The sequence below is a fragment of the Fistularia commersonii genome, chromosome 1 (genome assembly GCF_037954325.1).
Source record: "Fistularia commersonii isolate RoL2024-O1a breed Wild chromosome 1, RoL_Fcom_v1.0, whole genome shotgun sequence".
In the NCBI taxonomy this organism is placed as follows: Eukaryota; Metazoa; Chordata; class Actinopteri; order Syngnathiformes; family Fistulariidae; genus Fistularia; species Fistularia commersonii.
In genome coordinates, this window is record NC_141284.1 from 4,440,005 (window position 1) to 4,446,303 (window position 6,299).

The window sequence follows — 6,299 nt, forward strand, 5'->3', positions numbered from 1 at the left end:
GAGTCGTGTCCCCTGGCTTTTCAAAATAAAAAAACATTGATTTTGAATCGTTTTTTTTTTTTTCTAATCATCTGCGAGATGGATCATCACACTGTGATGGACAGAAATGTTCGCAGATGACGCTGCGTTGTTCGAACATGTAACGTGATGGACTGAGATGTTCCTGAAGTTAAAAGTAGAGGATTTTAAGAAGAGGCGGAGGAGACGGTTAGTTGGTGGAAGAAGCATCTGATGATGCTTCAATAATCGATCAATAAAATGCCGATGGTTTCTCTCCCGGGTTGAGGAAGGAGCTCCTGGACAAACAATAAGATACGCGATCGACGGTGAAGTTATCGATCCGATCTCGACAGCAACAATTGTCGATTCCGGGCGCCGAGAGAAGCTCCCATGTGTTCGGGCTGACAAATGTCCAAGTGGTTCCCGAACCCACCGCCGATGGTGGAGTCCCATCGGTCGGACGGGGTTGGGATTCCGTTTCGCTCGATTTTCATTGGCTTTGGGTTCCGTTGGGTTCAGGTTCAACTGGATCAGGGTACTGATGGCTTTGGGTTCCATTGGGCTCGATAGTTGTTTTTTTTTTGGCACAAATGTCTTTTGGATTAGGGTTTTGTTGGGTTATGCTGCCGCTGGTTTGGGCTTCCGTTGGGTTTGGGTTCCATCGGGGTTGAGACCCATTAGATCAGGGTTCCTTTGGCTTCAAGATCCAACGGGTTATGCTTCCGTTGAATTAATCTTCTGTTGGGTTTGAGTTCCATCAAATTAGGATTCCATCGGATTAAGCTTCCGTTTGGCTCGGATTCCATTGGGTTTCTGTCTTGTTGCTTTCGGTTTCCCTCGGGTTCAGGTTCCGCTGGGTTTCAGACCCATTAGATAAGCGTTTCATTGGGCTCGTGTTTCATTGGATTAAGGTTCCTCTGGGTTCTCCTCAGACCTGAATTCATTCAAGATGAAGACAAATAACAATTTAACAAAAAACCTGTTTACACAGGGTCAGTAGATATTACTGCGATAACACTCTTGTGTCTGTAAAGTACTTCCTTACCACCACTAGTGCTTTTCTTTGCACAACTGAGTATGACTGTGTTTTGGTGGAACACGGTGGATTCTGGATCTTCAAGGTCCAACCCCCGGGACAGGAAGAGGTCCCCTTGTTGTTGTTGTTGTTGCTCCGCCCGGTTCCGGTTCGATTAGCTGGGCCGCGCTTGGGCTCCAACGCCGTCAACCAATCAGAGAGCCCCGATCTCAACTCGGGGAGTCGACTGAAAACAGAAGTCATTTTGATCCTTGTTACTTCAGGCGTGATAACACTGTAATAACCTCGCCCGGAAATACTCAGATTACTATTTATAGCCCGGGGGAGGGGGGGGGGGCAGGAAGTGAATCAGCCAAAAAAACTACAATCATGGAGGTGAAAAAGATACCTCCACCCTCGGTGCCCTATCTCTGCACTGTGGGTTTTTTTCGGAAGGAAGGCGTCAGGGGTGGAGGGGAGGGGCGGGGGGGGGAGGCAGTATTCGCTCCGCAGATACTGCAGTACCGCCTCGGGTACTTCGACCTAATCTGCAATACTCGCTCCGTCTCCTGCTACCTGTGCAGCGGGAGGACGGCGCCGGTGGAACCGGCCGCCCTCAGAACTTCCTCCTTATCCGCCCGGAACTGTTCCCACACCAGTCCTCCGCCTTCGCCTTCCCGCCTCTCCACCACCCCGAGAGGGGGGGGGGGGGAGTGGGGGGGGAGTGGGGGGGGTGGCGGGAGGGAAATCAAAGAGGGTATTAGGCAGCAGGGTTATTCCCCACACTTTGCTGGAGGCTGGCGTTAATCTGTGCGTTTTGGAGAAACGAGGTTAGTTAAGCATTTTAATGGCCCTAGCCCTGTGATAATTAGGCCTGCCCCCGGGGCTGGGGGGGGGGGTTCGGAGGGGGGGGGGGGGTTCCAGTCGAGCCACTCGGGCCTTGAAATGGAGCCGGGGAGCGTCGGCCGTGCACGCGCACAATGATCCTGAACTAATTCCCCGAGTAAATACTCCCCCATCCACCGTCCCCACCCTCCCCCACCTTCGCTCCGCCGCCTCTTTCTCTTTAAACTTGTAAGAGGCCTGTTCCCCCCCCCTCCCCCCCCCCCTCTGCCCCCCCGCCTCCACCCTGTATAATTTTAAAAGGAGGGCACTCGGAGCAAATTTTTTCATTTCATCTGCTCTTCCTTTCCTCCTCGGCGGCGCCATTGTGTTCCATTTCATCCGGCTACGACGCGGCCTTGGACGTTTCTTCTTCTTCTTCTTCTTTTTTTTTTTAAAAACAATCACCTACCCCCCCCCCCCCCCCCCAAGGGGCTTCCGTTGTGTCTCGTCTGACTGGCGTGACCTTTGACCCCCCCGGCGCCCGGCGGATCCCTCCCTCCTGAAGGGGATAGGGGAGTCTCCGAACACCGCGTCGAGGCCGTCCCTTCCCGGATGCGTCCGCTGTCCCGCAGCACCCCCCCCCCCTCCCCCCCCGCGCCTCCGATCAGCGCTCGCTTTTGTCTCCCGGCAACAAAAGACCGCCGCGGCGTCGGAAGTCCTCTGCGCCGGTGTGTGAATCAAAAGCGAGCGGCGATCGGACACCATCAGATATTCACGGCGCGCCGTAATCGTGGCATTGATATGAAATCGCGGCACAATGGCTGATTTGTTTTTGAATGACGGCCACACACACACACACACACACACACACACACACACACACACACACATACATGCATCTTCGCTGCAGGCCCTCCTGCCATTAAGTTGTCAATCCCACAAGTTTGGTGTCTGGGTTGATAAAGTTGGCCTCAAGAGTGGAGGGTGTTCTGACTGACACCCGGCCCTCCGGCTGCAGGAGCCCCCCCACCCCCCACCCCACCCCCCGATCCACGTCCAGCCCCCCCCCTCCGCCCCCGATCTGACGCAGACACCACTTGTTTGGCTCAGGGAACCTTTGTGAGGAGTATCTTCACCTCGCCGCCGCTCCGTCAGGCCCCGTTTCTCCGGGCCACGGTGTCAGCCATCATTTATCTCTGACAGTGAAGCTGTCTGGAGTGTGTGTGTGTGTGTGTGTGTGTGTATTGGCGTGCGGCGTCATCTAGGCGTCACGGGGACAATCCTGAGAGCGTGGCGGGTGGCGGCGGCGGCGGCGGCGGTGGCGGCAGAGCCCGGAAGATGAATGTTTTTCTGAATCATTAAAAGCACCTGGGCGCCGGCTGATTGATATGGCGAGCGGCGGCGGCCATGTTAACATAAAAACCAGCAAATGGCCGGGATTTAAATATGTTACTTATCAAGCGGCTGCAGTCCATCAACATGGCGGGGGACTGGAAGGGGGGGGGGGGGGGACAACAAAAAAAAAAAAAATCCGGGACTCGCAAATTAAACCGGAAACCTGTCATTTTTCAAGCGGCGGTAATTAGATGATATTAATCGCTAACCGCTAGCTGATGTCGACGGGTCCGACGCCGACTGATGGATGAGTCGGTCGCCCGACATCCAACGCGCTACTCTAACCTTCGCCGCTTTTTTTTTTTTAAGAAACAACCCCGACTCGCGATAGCTTCTACTTCTTCTTCGTCACGCCGGTTAGCATCCTGTCCCCGGCGCGTTAGCCCTAACCTCCGCCCGCCGCCGCCGCTTCCTCTTCAATGGCCCCTCCCCGCCCGTCTGGGCTCCGGCCTCCCGCGCTCCTGGCAGCCGCTGACCCTTTGTGCCACCTTTATCACAGACTTCCCCCGGCCGCGGGCTACTTAACCGCGGCGCTAACTGCGGGTCCTGCGGGTCCCTGTGATTGTGCTCTGCATTGAGCGGAGAGATGAGGATTAACACCGACACTCGATAAAGGGGTCAGAGGTGTGCAGTGATTATTTGTGTGTGTGCAGGGAGAGAGCCCAAGAGTGTGTGTGTGTGTGTGTGTGTGTGTGTGAGGATGAGGCAGGTGGAAAGGGGCGGGAGGCGCCGGGGACATGGCTGCAAGGTTGAGGTGAAATAGATGGATAAGGTTAGCCGAGTTATCAGACAGGAGCATCACAATCAAGCTGTCAGCTCAATGCCTCCCTCTCTCTGCTTCCCCCTCCGTCTGATAAACAGAGGAATAGGATTACAATTTGGACCCGGCTCTTCGGGGGCGGCCGGGAGGGGGGGAGCCCGGAAAAAGAAACGGGAGAAAAAAAAAAAAAAAAAAAAAAAGGTCCTCCTCCGTGGGCCGACTTGCTCCGAAACGATCCCTGAGCTTTTGAAAAGAAAAACAGCAACAACGCCCTCCGCGACCTATGGGATTTTAAACACTCACCTGTCAGATTTTTATTTTCTCTCTCTCTCTATTTCTTTTCATTCGCCGCGCATGTCGATTCAGGCCCGCCGCCAGAGCGCGTCGCGCGTTAATGAAACACGACTGTAATTACGCGTGTATTACACGTTAACACACACGTTTCGGCTGAAAAGTGTATTTCCTGAACCCCAAACTTCTCCGGGCCGCCGTTATTTAAATGTCATAATGGCTCCATAGCTAATCGCCGTGTGTTTTTTTTTTTTTTTTTTTTTCCCCCCCCCACCTCCCGCTGCTTAGGAACGGCGGTAATAAACACTTCCCGCGGCACAAAGAGCGGCGGCGTTGTTGTTTCCTCGACTTTGTTCGGGAAACAAAAGCGCCGCTGTTCTTCCTGACCCCCCATCACAGAGATTTCTTTAAATGTTGAATCTGCAGAGAGCGGGTGGAGGAGGAGGGGGGGGTAATGTCAGGACAGAGACCAGTGCAGCAGGGCAATTAAGGCAAATTAATTAGGGCGGGGGCGCAGCGGCGGCGGCGGCGGCGGCGGCGAGGCTAAACCGTGAAGCTGCAGCGCTGACGAAGCTTCATTATCTGGCGTTGAACGAAGCAAGAATCCCCCCACGCTTGCACCCCCCGATCCACCGTGACCCCAAGGTCAGGAACGCTTGCAGGAGGTTCCACCCTGCAAACATATGTGTGCGTCTGTGTGTGTGTGCGTGTGTGTGTGTGTGTGTGTGTTGTGATGACACTCAGGCAACAAGTGAACCCCTCCACCCCCAAACCTGGATGAGTGGAGACACAGATCCTTTGTAAAACATCAACCCCCCCTCCTTCCTCCAGTCCTTCCTCTCACCGCCGCGGCGCCCGCTTCCAACCGCGCGGTCCAGCCAGGAATCTTGCGGCGTGAAATAAAGGAAAGCGCCGCCGTCGCCGCCGCCGCCGCCGCGGCAACACCGATGCCAGCGGATCCAGCCAAAGCAAATTGCTTAGAGAGAGTTTGGTCCAATTGGACGGCGTCCCTAGGTGTGTAATTCCCGTGGCACGCGGCTGGCAATGGCGCCGCACGCCTCAATCAGGTGTCGGGGGTGGAGGGGGGGCCTGGAGGAGGCCCCGCTCATTTGCATGTCCAAGTATGCAGGGGGGGCCGGCGGGCGGGGGTCTTCCTCGGAAGGAGCCAGACTTTGATGTGGGCATTCCCGCTTGGATTAGGGCTCTAAAATAGACGGTAATGGATCCGTGGAGTCCTTCGCCGCCGCTTCTCCTTTCGCCGCCGCCGCCGCCGCCGCCCTGGAAGGGACGACTGTCGAGCGGAGACCCGGGAACGGGGTTGCTGTTTCTCTGGCTCACGGTGGGCCGGATCTGCTCTTCTGCCGATGGGGTAGTTACTGGCGGCGTCCTGAGCCCCTTATACAGAATAAGAAATAAAACTATAAGAAACAAAATAGATAACATGAGAGTGACTCAACATGAGTCATGCTATTATTATTATAATTATTATTTTATTGATATTATTATTATTATTATTATTGCTATTATTATTATTATTGTTTTATTTACATCATTATTGTTTTTTTATTATTATTATTATTATTATTAATTAGTCATTGCATCTCCAGGAATCCACAGGTTCCTTTGATTTGATTGGCTGATGAGCTTCATGTCCCTGTGATCAGATTGGCTGATGCCCCTCAGGTCGCTTTTCTCTGGTTGGCTGATGACCTTTAAGTTCCTCTGGTCTGATTCGGTGATAACTACAGGCTCCTATGATCTGGTGAGCTTCAGTTTCCCGTGATCTGATAGGATGACAGGCTTTAATTTGATTGGCCGGTGAGTTCCATGTTTGCATGATTTGAAGGGGTTATGCGCTCCAGCTGGCTGCCAGTGAGAGTGAAGCTAGCTGCTCGTCAGTGTGAAGCCAGTTGCCAGTATGTGTGAAGCTAGTCAATGAGAAACTAGTTGTGATGCTAACTGCTAGGCAATATGAAGCTAACTGCCGGTGAGCTTGAAGCTAGCTGCTAGCGA